Source organism: Lynx rufus, unplaced genomic scaffold (assembly GCF_022079265.1).
Source record: "Lynx rufus isolate CCGP_SWC_20201006 ecotype Redwood Valley unplaced genomic scaffold, mLynRuf1.p SCAF_2, whole genome shotgun sequence".
Taxonomy (NCBI): Eukaryota; Metazoa; Chordata; class Mammalia; order Carnivora; family Felidae; genus Lynx; species Lynx rufus.
Genome location: NW_025814834.1, coordinates 176,887,422 through 176,902,543, shown reverse-complemented (window position 1 = coordinate 176,902,543; position 15,122 = coordinate 176,887,422).

Here is a 15,122-nt window from a genome sequence, read left to right as displayed (position 1 = left end):
TCAATTCTCTATCTAAGGCGGGGTTATGCTAGACGGAGCAGAGAGAACCCAGGACTGGTCTCCAGGGCCGGTTCCACCACTTTTTCACTCTGCAACCTTGGGCAGCGGACATCTCTGAGCCTCAGGTCTTCATCTGAATGTGGGGGTGAGACACATTTCTACTGTGAAAGGTTTTTTGTTTTTTGTTTCATCATGCCTTTCTTTCCTTATCTACTTTCCTTATCATGACAGATAACAGAGTAGTCAAGAGCCTGGGCTCTGGGCTGAGATTTGCACTGTGATCTTGGGTAAGTTCCTTCTGTCTCAATTTTCTCCTCTGTAAAATACCTGTAAAAATACTATATTTTGTCCAATACCTCATGGAGTTGTTACGAGGACTAAAAGAAACGCAAGTGTATAAAGTAACTTATTTAGTATGTGCTAAACAAGTGAACTACTCTTACAGAAGTCGGACCCTCAGTTATTAAGAAATCCAGAGAACACCTTAAAGGGTAGAGAACCTGTGTTCAGGCCATTTTGTCTTTCCTGTTCTGTGATCTCATCCTCTCTGGGCCTCTATTTATTTCCTCAGTAAAATAAAAGGGTGGGGGCTCCCTAAGAATCTTCTAGTCAGTCCATCCTGTGGGTACCGATACATGCCCCTTGGAACCTGTCTCAGCCATGGAACTCCCTACTCGTCTTCAGTGGCCAGGTTACATTTAACTTCGTCTGGGAACGCTTCCCTGTATCACACAGAAACAAGCCAACACACAAAAATGACCACTGGAATCTTCCCTTGCCTTGAGCATTCACCAGATACTTACTGTTTCCCTAATCATCAGTTTCCCTCCTCTCCCCACCCTTGCAAAGCCCTTACCCCTGGAGGGCATGTCCCAGGTGGAGTAATACAAAGTGCCCAGGCTATTAAGGCAGATCTGGGCGAAGCCGAATTCTAGATGACACTGGGTACGTCACTTCAACCCTCTAAGCCTCGACTGCCTTATCTTAAAAAAGGCAGACTAGTATCTACATCATAGGGGTGTGAGGATTCCACGCAGGGACAGCCAGGAGCTGGAGCACAAGTCACTAGAAAGGGCTGGAAGTCGCCTTTTTCTCCAGAAACGTCCCAGGCTGTGGCAAAAAGCACGAAATACAGGGCTGGAGGACCGCACGCTGTGCTTTGTGCAGCTTGGAGATCCAAATCGTCCTGCCGCCTCCCCCACGGATAAACCACCGCCACAAAGAGTTAACGTTCAACCAACCACCCTACTGACCCCATTCTTTTCAAAACCAGACCTGGCTGGAAGCCCTGAGCTGCTCCCATTGGGCCCGTGCCTGCCCCGCCCTCCAGCGTCCCACCCGAGGCGGGGGCTGGGGAAAAGCACGCCAAACAAAACCCTGCTGCTGTGATCGGGGTCACCCCAAAGACGCTCCCAGGAAAGCGCGCCGCTGCCGCAGAATTCCGCACCCGCAGTCTAAACTGTGGGCCTGGGGATGAAAAGCAGGGAACTGGGTCCCAGCCGGCCTCACTCCCACCCCGGGACACCCGGGCCGGAGGCAGGGCTCCGGCGCCCACGACGCCCAGAAAGGCGCGCGACGAGCTCACTGCGGGGTCTCGGCGCCCGGCAGCCGGGGCAGGCCCCGCCCCCGCACTCAGGCCTCCAATCAGCGCCTCCTTCCGCCTCCAGCCGCCCGAGTGCATTGCCGGGGGCGGCGGGCGCGCGGGAAAGCGGGCGGAGACCCACCACGGGGCGCGGGCCTCGCGGCCGGCGGAAAAGGCGCTAGGAAAAGCGCAACTCACCTTCTCCCGAAAGGCGGAGAGTAGTCCTCACGGGAAAATGACCGCAGAGGCTATTGCAAAAAGGAAAAAAAAAAAAGAATTGGACAGTCACAAAGGCATATATGTATACATATGTGTATATATATATATGAATATTTTGAAAAGAAAAATCCATACCTCACCCCCACGGCTTTAACAATCCATCGCTCCCATCACCCATACCTCTGTCCTCCCTCCGCTCCCTCCGCAGCTCCAAGGCTAGCCTCCATCACCTTTACTCGGCCTCAACTCTTGTGCCCCATCCCCCACACCCGTCCCGGGCCGCACCTGGCAACCCCCAAGCTGGTTAAAGCCCACCCCCGGCCGCCCTCACCTGCGTCCCGCACCGGGAACGCAGCACGGGAGCAAGCTGCCTTGCTGCCTGGTGTCGATAAATTCCTGCGAGGAACTTCAGGATTTCCCGAGTGGATTCTTCCCCGCTCCTCTAAAGGACATTGCACATCTACTCTCTTATCAGCCCAGCACCTTCGCTCTCCTCACAGCGGCTCGTTTGGCCGGGATGTTACTGCGGAGGTAGGTGCAATCGGGCCAGAAAGGACACTTTTCACCTAGTTCCCCCACCCCCTCGTCTACGGCAGCCAGACTTCTGCCCGCCCCCGCGCCTGGGGGTCTGCGGGGTCGCCCCGGCCCTTTTCTTAGGCCTTGCTTTCGCCGGTACTCTGTGCGCATGCCCTTCCCTTCTCCCCACCCCCCCCACCCCCACCATCACTTGCCCCTTGCTTCCAAATCATTGCCCTCGGCTCTCGAGTTTTCTCCTATCTTCAAAAACAAAAGCAAACCAAAGCCGAGCCAAAAACCAAAAATCTCTCTTGGTGCCCTTATTTCCTCCGGCTACCTACCCGTTTGCCCCCTTTACAGAGCAACTCATCAAGAACCCTTAATGCCAGTGGTCGTCAAACTTGTTTGGTTCACCTGCGCCCGAAAGAATATAGACGAATCGTGTACTCCAAAGCCGATTTTTAAGTTAACGTCTAAAATTGTTCATTTGAAGTTTAAATAGTTGCAAACATGATAATTTATGGCAATTTGTAAATATTGGAATTATAAAGGCACTTACTATTTTAAGTGTATCCAAGTGAATTTAAATATAGCACTCTGTTGCTTGCAAGAATGAAAGATTTAAAGAATCAGAAATTTTGCATAGTTCCTTTTATTCCTTGAACTCTTATTTTTATCCTATTTACCTCCCTTCCAGAATCTTAGCCTACTGCAGATTATTCGATTGAAAGTCTTTTATTCATCATCATACCATATATCTAACAAAACATGGATATAAATGGAAATATAAAATGTTCCGCTTCCCGTGTCCCTGTGGTTCAAAGTATCAGAAAATTCCATCTGCGGGTGGCTGGGGGGCTCAGTCCGTCAAGCGACTGACTTGGGCTCAGGTCAGGATCATTGGGCCCTGTGCTGACAGCTCAGAGCCTGGAGCCTGCTTCAGGTTCTGTCTCCCTCTCTCTCTGCCCCTTCCCTGCTCACGGGCTCGCTCTCTCTCTCTCTCTCTCTCTCTCTCTCTGTCTCTCTCAAAAATAAATAAACATTAAAACATTTAAAAAGAAAATTCCATCTGAATTATAATAATTATCAGTTGTACACAATTGACCAAAACAACAAATATACTATGGATTTTTAAAAATAATTCTGAAACATATAAAGTAAAATTTTATTGGAAATGAATCTCATAATGAGATCTATGAGGATTTTCTCAGTTCATGTTTCCATTGGCATATATTTATTGCTAGAATGGCACAAGGTTAAGCATCAAATCTGTTCCTATTTTTCATATTTAGAGATGTCAGCACTGAGAAACCTTATTCTCAAAAATAAGTATGTGGGGAAAGAGTTTGTTGTAAGAATGTGACTCAATTCTTTGAATTCCTTCTAAGGCACGTTCCAAAACCACATCGCGAACTACCATCAAAAATTGTTTTCAAAACTGTATCATTGGATAACAATAAATCAGGGGCTCAGTTTAGGGTATTGTGAGGTGTCTATTAGATATTTGGGCAGAGACGTCAAGGGAATGCATTCTCTGCTATGGAGAAAACTGTGTTCTCCAGGCGGCATCAGGATGTGAAGTGACTGCAGAGGCCGACCCTGACCCTGACCCTGACGGCCAGTGGAATGGGAAGAGCACTGAACTGGAGTCAAAAACTTGGATCCTGGGGTGCCCCGGTGGCTCAGTTGGTTGAGCAACTTCAGCTCAGGTTATGATCTCACAGTTTGTGAGTTCGAGCCTGGCACTGGGCTCTTTGCTGTCAGTGCGGAGCCTGCTTGGGATCCTCTGTCCCCCTCTCTCACTGCCCCTCCCCCATTTATGCTCTCTCATGCTCTCTCTCTCTCAAAATAAATAAACATAAGAAAAAATAATAAAATAAAAAAACTTGGGTTCTACTCATGGGACCTAGTCTCTGCTGACAGTGTGAGCTTGCCCAAGTTACACAACCTCTCTGAGCCTTAGCTTCCCCTTTCCCCTTTCATGGGGTCCACAAAATCTGGAGCAGGAGGAGCTCTCACTGGGAACACAGACTTTTCTGAGTTCTTTAACTTCTCAGGAGACCAGAATAACACAGATCCAGATACGGCTGCATCACCAGCCACACAATGAGTTTTATTTTATTTTTTTTTAACTTTTAAATATAGTAAGATAGGCATAGTATAAAGTTTATCATCTTAACCATTTTTAAGGGTACAGTTTAATAGTGTTAAGTGTATTCACATTGTTGTACAACTAATTGCCAGAAGTTTTTCATCTTACAAAATTGAAATTCTATATCCATTAAACAATTTTCTATTCTTTCCTCCCCCAGTCTCCGGCAACTGCCATTCTACTTTCTGTTTCTATTACTTTCACTATTCTATATACTCCTATAAGGGTGATCATATCTTCTATGTCCTTGTGATTGGTTTATTTCATTTAGCACGATTTCCTCAAGGTTCATCCATTTGTAGCATATGTCAGAATTTCCTTCCTTGTTAAGACTGAATAACATTCCACTGTAGGTATATACCAACTCTGAATTTTATTTCACACTGAGATGGGATTTTTTTTTTTTTTAATTCAAAAGATGCTATGTTTCTGCATACACATTTGTATACGACCTACCAGACAGATGTAAGGTTCACGGTCTACTGTAGACTTCAAAATTGACCCATTCTCCTGTCCTATTTATTATTCCATCAATCAAAGCTGTGGGTCAGAATATCAAGTTAACACCACAATCCCAGTGTTCCAGTTTGGAGCCCTGAGACTACCTAGTTCCATTCTCCAAGCATACAACACATCTCCAGATCGGTCCTCACACCAACTCAAACCTCTGCTCACCTCTTTATTCACTCTCTTATGATAGCTCTGTAGAGGTCTGTATCTCTCATGAGATTGTATACCTGTTTGCAAATAAGAAGCAAATATTTGATTCTGCATCCCCAGCACTTTAACAAGGTATTTGGCACATGGAAATGTTCAATAATTGTTTTTTAATGTTTACTCCTAAAGTTGGAAAATCCCTTATTTGCTTGTTCCAAATTATTCAAATAGTTCAAAATTTGAATGCAAAATAATTCAAAAATTACTGCTTGCCTTCTCTGAGCCAGGCTCTGTTCTAGGAGATGGACTATCACAAAGAACAAGACAGACTTGATCCATACTCTCATGGCACATTCTGGTAGGAGTGTGGGAGAACCAACAGTCAGTAAAATTCCAGGCCCTGATTAGAAGGGGGTATTGGAGTAGCAAGGGCCTGGGTTTATATTGACTTATAGTGGGGGGGGGGGGGATCACGGAAGTTGTCTCTGCAAAAGTATTAAAGAGAGACCTACATGCCAAGAAGGAGCCAAGCAGGGGAAGAACAAAAAGAAGGGCATTCCAGGCAGAAGGAACAGAGAGTACAGAGGTCCTGAAGCAGGAAAGTTACACTGATGCAGGTTAAAGTCATATTACTTCTATTCTAGAGATACGACAACTAAATCTAAGAGAGAGTGATTTGCCCACCTCTCACAGAAGTGGCAGCTAGGTTGGGAGTTGACTACAGCCAGAAAGTAGTCATATTTAGGGGGTTTGCAGACGCTTACCAAAGTGGTTCAATTCCCTACACTATGAAAAAGAAGTAGCCTGACTGACTGTGATCCCCAATAAGTACGTGTCTTATTCTACACTCTCCCACTGGACCATTTGTCTCATCCACCTCTACTGGCTTTCTCCACCTCCGCCAGTTGTTGACTCCAAAAAGCCTACTAACCCCCAACTGGAATGCAAGCACTATTTTGTTTTGTACATTCCTACATGCCGAGAGCTAAAACACTGTGTGGCATGTAGTAGATACTCAATAAATATTTGTTGAATGAATGGATAACTGGACCGCAAACCTATTTTTCTGTTATTCACTGGAGGTGTTCACCTCGACCTCCCACAAACACCTGAAGTTCAGCACATGCAAAGCAGACCTCCTCATCTCTACTACTCTGTCCCCCAAACTGCCCTTTCCCTGTCTTGTGTTTCTCTCTAAGATCAGTACACACTCCACCTGATTGCCCAAGTAAGAAACCAGATTTCTTCTTGATGATTTCACCCATATCTAACAGAAAATGAGATCTTCTCAGTGCTGACTCTTGATATTTCTATAATCTGTCCCTGCTTCTCTATATCCCTTCTGCTTATGCCTTGGCTAAAAATCTTATCCTTCTCTCCTGAATTAGTATAATAGTCAATCAGTTGTCTCATTTTTTTCTTACTGCCCTACATAAGCCTCTATTCTGTACATGCCTATAAGAGTGATAATTCAAAAAATATTTTTAAATTGTAAAAGCTATATATCCATTCTAAAGATTTGGAAAGTACAGAAAAAACTTGAAAAGCAGAAAAGAAATCACCAATAATCCCTCCACACAGAGATAAGTACAGTTATTTATTCGGGTGTAGTTCTTCCCTTTCTTCCCCTCTTTCTTTCCCTCTTTCTTTTAAAACAAGACCAGGGGCACCTGAGTGGCTCAGTCCGTTAATCATCTGACTCTTGACTTCAGCTAAGGTCATGATCTTGAGATTGGTGGGATTGAGCCCTACATTAGGCGCTGTGGATTCTCTCGCTGTTTCTGTCCCTCCCCTGTTTGTGCTCTTTCTCTCTCTCTCTCAAAATAAATAAACTTTAAAATCAATAAATCAATAAATCAGAGAGACAGAGGTCAAATCATGCAGTCCTGTATACCTACCTAAAAAGTCTGAACCATTTTCTGCACTCCAAATCAATCAATAAATAAAATCAATAAATAAAACAAACCCAGAACCATTGTATTTAAACTTTGAATTCTTCTTTTTGCATTGACATTTTATTATGAATGCCTGCTATACCTTTAAATGTTGTCGAATGTATTTGATTTAAAATATTCTATCATTTGGATGTATCATAATGCGTTTAATCATTTTCCAATTATTTAACATTTAGATTATTTATAATTTCATTATTATAAAACAGTCTTCGATATGCATTCTCGCACATAAATTTTTGTCTTTATCCTGATTATTTCCTTATTATAAATTCCTAGAAGTAAAATTATTAGATCAAATTATATGAAAGTGCTTAAGGCACTTGACACTTTTATCAAGTTGCCTCAGCATAACTTTTTTCTTCTTTCTTTTTTTTTTTTTTTTTTTTTTTTTGCCTTAGAGTAAATTTTTTAAAATGCAAATCAGTTGGCTACGCGTTTAACTCTTTATTTTGGCTCAGGTCATGATCTCATGGTTCATGAGCTTGAGCCCCACATCAGGCTCTCTGCACTGATAGCAAGGAGCCTGCGTAGAATTCTCTCTCCCTCTCTCTCTGCCCCTACCCAACTCATGCTCTCTCTCTCTCTCTCAAAATAAATAAATAAACTTAAAAAATTTTTTAATGAGTAAATAATGCAAATCTAATCACCTTCTTTTCTTAAGTGTTTTTAAAAGATTTTAAGTAATCTCTACACCCAGTGTGGGGGCGTGAACTTACAACCTGAGATCAAGAGTCCCATGCTGCACCAACTGAGCCAGCCAGGTGCCCCACATTATTCTCTTTTTTAAATCTCTAAACATGGAGTGCAGAAAATGGTTCAGACTTTTTAGGTAGGTATACAGGACTGCATGATTTGACCTCTGTCTCTCTGACTTCAGCTTCCACTTGTTCTGTGAGTGAACACTTCGTTTCAACCATATCAAACTATATAACAGTCCATTACATGTGTCACACCTCTGGACAAGGCTGTGTTCCTCGTCTAGAACACCACTAGAACACTTTTATTCTAGCCAGTCTTGCATGTTGCTTCAAAGTTTAGCTTTAAGCATCATCTATATGTGATATAATAAAATATCTTCCACTTGTGGCGCCTGGCTGACTCAGTCGGAAGAGTGTGCCGCTCTTTTTTTTAATTTTTAACGTTTATTTATTATTGAGAGACAGAGAGAGACAGAGCATGAGCAGGGGAGGGGCAGAGAGAGGAGGAGACACAGAATCCGAAACAGGCTCCAGGCTCTGAGCTGTTAGCACAGAACCCGAAACGGGGCTCGAACCCACAAACCGCGAGATCATGACCTGAGCTGAAGTCAGATGCTTAACCGACTGAGCCACCCAGGCGCCCCGAGTGTGCCACTCTTGATCTCAGGGTGGTGAGTTCAAGCCCTACGCTGGGTATAGAAATTACTAAAAACAAAATAAAAAAATAAAATAGCTTCCACTTAAATGCTTGCGGTGAGTCAGACCTTCTGCTAAAAACTCATGTCATTTGCTCATCAGACCATTTCACACAAGTACGTTATCTTCAGTATCCAACTGAAGAAATGGAGTCTCCATTAGTAAGTGGTTTCTACTGTTAAGTGGCAGAATGGAGGCTTAAACTGCTTCCAAGCCCACATTCTTTATCACTGTGTGTGATTTCCTGCCTCTCTGGGCTTCTTGCCATTTAGATTCATCTTCTCTGTGTTTCCATAGTATCCTGGGCTTACCTCTGTCTCTCTGTCCATAAATCAATCTCCCTCCCTAGACTGTAAATTCCTTGAGGGCAGGAGCTATGTCTAAGTCACAGTATAGGAGCTCAGTGACTCTTCATTGAATGAATGGAGAATGAATAAACAAATACTGGTATTACTCTTATAAATCTGACCTCGGTTTTCCTTAATTTCCTTTGCTGTCACTGATGATGACTTTATGAGCTTGTCTCCTTGGGGGATCACCACTCATTTCCTCTGATGTCTTGATTCATGCTGGGGTCCTCCAACAGAGCAGAGGTGACATCATGGTCATGGAACTCCTCTGCCAATAAAGGTGGACCCCTAGACAGCATCCCATGAATCAAGCAGAAAGAGAAAGATGTCGAATGGCAGTGCTGGTAGAAAGTTTCTGTTTGCCCACACATGCCAGAGTAATGAGAGGAAAAGAAACACAGAAATAGAAGGCAGAGGCTTAATGGGATGGAAAGAGGCCCCAGTGTGCAGCAGGAACTAGCCTCAAAGGATTAAAAAGAAAATGAAAAATGAAAACTTGGCACATAAGCTTCAATTGGCATTAAAGAGATCGGGTCCGTAGGAACCGTTGTCCACCGAGGCTGTCCCATTGATGTCAAAACTCATTCTTCCCCCTCCTCCCAACACCCTAAGTGTAAGAGCAGTGTAGTATTTGCTTAGGTAGAATGGATTGCACCCCCCATTAGAGGCACCTTCCATAGGGAGAGTTTCTGGCTGAGGGTTGCTTGGACCACATATGCCACAGTTTGGTCACCAAAGTGGCAATTATCCTTTATTTCCCCTCTCCACTGTCACCGCAAACATCACAGCATCTCCACAAATGCCACCTAACGGTTTGTGTCTCCCACTCAGAAGCAGAGTGAACATGGACATGCATATATTTGGATGCACACACTCACATTTGCATGCATATCCAGAGATACAAATCACGCATCTGCAAATACATATACATACTTGCACATACAATCCCACCCCCCCCACACACATGCAACTTTCACATATAAACTGAAAGAGGGACTCTCTAGTCATCTATTCCATCAAAAACTATTTATGGAGTTCCTACTCTGTGCTAACCCCTGAGCTCCATCTTAAGGAAAAAATGAAGGATGAGACATTATCATTGCCCTCAAAAAGTTCTCAGTCAGTAAGTGAGATAGGGAGACATATGGTCAACTGCAGAACAAAAGGGCAGTTGGAAGGCCCGCAAAGCCATCCAACCCAACCTCTGGACTCAGAGTTTTTCCAGAGAGGTTGGAGGCAGATCCGATCCTCAAGCATGACTGGCTACAGATACAAAAGCAAAGCAGAATGAGTTTAGAAGGATCGCAAGCAGTTCAGCATGGCTGGATTTTAGGGGGCAAGGGGGAAAAGTGAGTACGTTGGGAAAATATAGGGGTAGAGGGATAGGCAAGTCCCAGATCATGAAAGTTACATTCCACGCTGAAATTCCAAATCTAGCAACATGGCAGACTTCACTAATGTAGAACTACCTCTCCCAGAAAAACACATAGAAATACTGAATACAATATACTGCCTCCCTCCACTGAATAAAGTATAACAATTCCATGCCCCCATTAATCCATGGACCAGATGAGTAGAAGTTCCCTATATCTGAAATGAAAGAGAAGTATAAGAGCAAAATAAGACCTTGAGGCTAAAGTTGATGTTGGAGAGGCAGCCATCAAATCACGCAGTCCTATACATCTGAAGAGTCTCAACTCTTTCCTGAAATCCCTCTTTAGAAAGTTTAAAAAGATGGGGCACCTGGGTGGCTCAGTCGGTTAAGCATCCGACTGAAGCTCATATCATGACTTCATGGTTCGTGGGCTCGAGCCCCACGTCAGGCTCTGTGCTGACAGCTCACAGCCTGGAGCCTGCTTCCGATTCTGTGTCTCCCTCTCTCTCTGCCCCTCCCCTACTTGCTCTCTCTCTCTCTCTCTCTCAAAAATAAAAACATTAAAAAAAGAAAAAAATAAAGTTTAAAAAGAGAATAGCATGCTTAGATTTGCATTGCCCAAGGCCTGTGAAATCCCTGGGACTCCCTCCTGGCAGGAGCAAACACAGAACTACTTTTTAAAGACCAGGGCACATGGCACTCCTACGTTAAACATAAGCCCGGCCATAGATAAGCTCAGAATGAAAACATTATAAACCACACAAGCTCAACCTATTTAGTATCCAAAATGAAAACTAAAATGCAAAGGGATTTTACTTATTCATACCTATTAGATCATCAAAATTTTAAAGTCCAACAATTGTTGAAGATGGATATCAATTGGAAATCTGTGCTGCTAATAATAGTTTGAGTGTGATACAACTACTTCTGAGAGTATTTTGACAATGTCTGTTAAAGAAGGGATATATATATATTCTATCCAGTGATTCCATGTCTGTGGATCTCGTGACTAAAACTCACACGGACAAGGAGAGAGACATAAGGGTGTCCATTGCTGCACTGTGTATAATAGTCAAAAACTGCAAACAACTTGAATGTCTTTCAACACTATAATGGATTCATGAGGAATGGTTTACTCATACAGTGCTGCTGCAGAGTGGCTAAGATGAACATTCTAGATCTGTGTTGCATCATGTATAAATTGCAAAAACACAGTGCTGACTAGTTAGAGCCGATTATAAAAATACATACTATTTTGATAATTTTTACATATATGTATATTCAAAGCTCGTAAAATAGTTCTACACATTACTCATGAAAGCATCCATGTATTGTTCAACTACGAAGATCTGATTTGCAAGGACTAGAACTCAGGATAATGGTTACCTCTGGGACAGACTGTATGGAAGAGAGGGGCCGAGCTTAAATTGTATCTTAATGGTTCATTTTTAAATTATAACACTATTTGATCTGGAACAAATGGGGCAAAATGCAAATTTGTTATACCTGGGGGGTTGGCATATGGTTCTCACGTTACTCTCTGTATTGTATTACATTTTTTTTTTTTTTTTTTTTTTTTTTTTCAACGTTTATTTATTTTTGGGACAGAGAGAGACAGAGCATGAATGGGGGAGGGGCAGAGAGAGAGGGAGACACAGAATCGGAAGCAGGCTCCAGGCTCTGAGCCATCAGCCCAGAGCCTGACGCGGGGCTCGAACCCACGGACCGCGAGATCGTGACCTGGCTGAAGTCGGACGCTTAACCGACTGCGCCACCCAGGTGCCCCTTGTATTACATTTTTAAAATAAATTGAAATTTTCAAATAAGAATAAATGCCATGCAAAGATTTTATTCCCTGAGCGGAGAATGACACGGTTAGTTTTGTGCTTTGGAAAGCTCCCTCTGGCCCTTGTGTGGAGGGATTGTTATGATAATGTAGATGGAGGCAGGGCTCTTGCAGTAGACTAAGAAAGAGGTAATGAGGCCTGGCCTAAGTTCATGGCCAGGGAATGAAACGAAGGGATGAGTTTGAAAGTAATTTAGAAAGTAAAATTGCTTATATACTATCAGCCTTTTCCTTTGTCCTTTGGTTTTTTTTTTTTTTTTTTTTTTTTTTTTTTTTACAAACTTTCCTTTTTTCCCCGTTTCAACTGAAGTATGTCATGGCAAAGACTAATGAATAAATCATAAGCATACTGCTTAATAAGTTTTCACAAACTGACCACCACCTAGGTCAAATCCTCTCCCAGCCAGTATACTCCCAAATGTAATCACAAATCTGACTTCTGTCACCGAAGATGAGTTTATTCTTTTTTTTTTTTAATATTGAGTTGAATTTATTAAAATAACGAAGGCATTTAGTGACCACGTATTATGAGAGTCTACATCCAGATGGTTCCAGAGCTGATCCATCCAGGGCATCGGGTCAACGGCCCTGTGAGGTTCTGGCCCTTTCCTTATGGCTGGCAAGGTGGCTGCCATAACCCCAAACATCATACCCTCACAGGACAATGCCGAAGGAAGGAAGCAGCCATAACCAAGCTAATGAGACACCTCCTCAAATGCTTTCCTGTTTTCTCAAATACATAGAATATTAGCAGCTGCAAGGAGGCTCAGAAAGCCAGTGACCCTCTTCTTTAGACTCCATGACGGAGGATAGGTTAAGAACAACCTTCTTGGGCCAGGCGCCTTATGATAGTTAAATAATTTCCTTGGTTTCCAACCAGGCCATTTCAATGCTAGGAATCAAGTAGTACAAATATTTATTTTGGTTCAAGAGTCTTTTTCTGTCTGACGTATAATCATTACCCTGGAATTTTCTGTTCTTATTGAGCTCCTTGAACTATTTTTGTTAGTTTGGTTTTATTTTTTGTTGTTGTTTCCCAGTTTTGAGTTATAATACGCATACAGCACTGTGTCAGTTTAAGGTATATAGCATGACGATTTGACTTACATATATTGTGAAATAGTTACCACAGTAAGCTTAGTTAATATTTATCATCCATAAAGATAGCAAGAAAAAAAAAAAGAAAAAGAAAAATTTTTTTTCCTTGTGCTGATTTAAGATTTATTCTTTTTTTTTTTTTTTCTTAACGTTTATTTATTTTTGGGACAGAGAGAGACAGAGCATGAACGGGGGAGGGGCAGAGAGAGAGGAAGACACAGAATCGGAAGCAGGCTCCAGGCTCTGAGCCATCAGCCCAGAGCCTGACGTGGGGCTCAAACTCACAGACCTTGAGATCGTGACCTGAGCTCAAGTCGGACGCTTAACCGACTGAGCCACCCAGGTGCCCCTAAGATTTATTCTTTAACACGGGTGCCTGGGTGGCTCAGTTCATCAAGCACCCGACCCTTGATTTCGGCTCAGGTCATGATCTCACAGTCAGGGATTGAGGCCCTCATCGGGCTCTTCACTGGTTGTGGAGCCTGCTAGGGATTCTTTCTCTCTCCCTCTCTCTGCCCACCTCCTCAAAATAAATAAACGTTTTTTTAAAAAAAGGATTTATTCTTTAACAACTTTCAAATATGCCGCACAGCAGCGTTAACTATAGCCATCATGTTGTACATTACGTCCCCACTACTTATTTATCTTATAAGTGGAGTTTGTACCTGTTGCCACCTTCATCCGATTCCTTCCCCTCCCACCGCCAGCCTCTGGTACCACAAATCTGATCTCCTTCTACGGCTTTGGGTTTTTTTGGTTTATTTTTTACATTTCACATATAAGCAAGATCATACTGTATTTATTTTTCTCTGGTTTATTTCACTTAGCCTTAAGCCCTCAAGGTGCATCCATGTTGTTGCAAATGGCTGAATTTCCTCCTTTGCATAGGTGAATAGTGTTCTATTGTATGTATATTCCACAACTTCTTCCCCCACTGATAGACATTTAGGTGATTTCCATGTCTTCGCTATTGTAAATATTGCTGCAGTGACATGAGGGTGCAGATATCTCTTTGACAAAGTGTTTTTGCTTCCTTCAGATATCGTCCCAGAAGTGGAATTGCCGGATCATATGGTATTTCTATCTTTAATTTTTTGAGGAACCTCCATACTGTTTTCCACGGTGGCTGCACCAGTTTGCAATCCCACCAACAAGCATAAGGGTTCCCTCTCTTCCACATCCTCATCAGTATTTGTTACCTCTTGTCTTTTTGATGCCGTTCTAACAGGTGAGGTGACATATCACTGTGGCTTTGGTTTGCATTTCCCTGATGATGAGTGATGCTGAGCATCTTTTCATGTACCTGTTGGCCATTCATATATCTTCTTTGGAAAAGTGTCTATTCGTGTCCTTTGGCCATTTTTTAAAATCAAAATTATTTATTTATGTTGAGGGAGAGAGAGAGAGAGAAAACAGGGGAGGGGCAGAGAGAGAGAGAGAGAGAGAGAGAGAGAGAGAATCCCAAGAAGTCTCCTCACCCTCAGGGCCGAGCCCAACGCGGGGCTCTATCGCACAAACTGTGAGATATGACCTGAACTGAAATCAAGAGTCAGACACTTAACCAAGCCACCCAGGTGCCCCTCTTTTGGCCATTTTTAAATTGGGTTATTTGGCCTTTTACTATTGAATTGCATGAGTATTTATATATTTTGAATATTAACCTCTTATCAGATATGTGATTAGCAAGTATTTTTTTCCCATTCCATGGTTGTCTTTTCATTTTGTCGATCATTTCTTTTGCTGTGGGCTTTGCCAGTTCTGAACTTCGTACAAATCAACTCACACAGTATGTATTCTGCTGGGCTTGGTTTCACTCACTCTATAGTCTTCTGTGAAATTCACTCATATTATGCATAGTGGGGGTTTGTTAATTTTCATTGTTCAATAGTATTCCTCATGTGGCTATTTAATTATCCACTCAATTGATGAGAATTTGAGTTGTCTCCAGTCTTACGTAGTGCATCCATGAACATTCTTG